Genomic DNA, 419 nt, shown 5'->3' on the forward strand with positions numbered 1-419 from the left:
TTAAATATCACTGGTTTAAAATTATTAACAAAGAAAAATTCGGATTAAATTACGAAGATGTTATCGCTATGAAGTCAGAATCGTTAAGAAACAAACATACAAGATGTACACGTCACCGTAATTTGTCAACAGATACGGACGGAGAAAAACTAAAGACTAATATACATGTAATGATCATATTGAAAATATGACCTGCAGGTGAGTTATTTAAATGTATTTTTTGTTGATTACACCTTTCAATACTAAAATTTCAGCTTATTTAATAAGACTCATTCTATCTTAGGATATGTAATTTTACATTACATCTTTGTCTTGGTAACAAATTGATTGGATGAAACTTACATCAGAGGGGCTACTCGATCTGTGGCTAAGATTGCAAGGAGATCTTTACGTTTGTATAATTGGCGAAACTTATATGT

The sequence above is a fragment of the Trachymyrmex cornetzi genome, unplaced genomic scaffold (genome assembly GCF_001594075.2).
Source record: "Trachymyrmex cornetzi isolate Tcor2-1 unplaced genomic scaffold, Tcor1.1 scaffold1076, whole genome shotgun sequence".
In the NCBI taxonomy this organism is placed as follows: domain Eukaryota; kingdom Metazoa; phylum Arthropoda; class Insecta; order Hymenoptera; family Formicidae; genus Trachymyrmex; species Trachymyrmex cornetzi.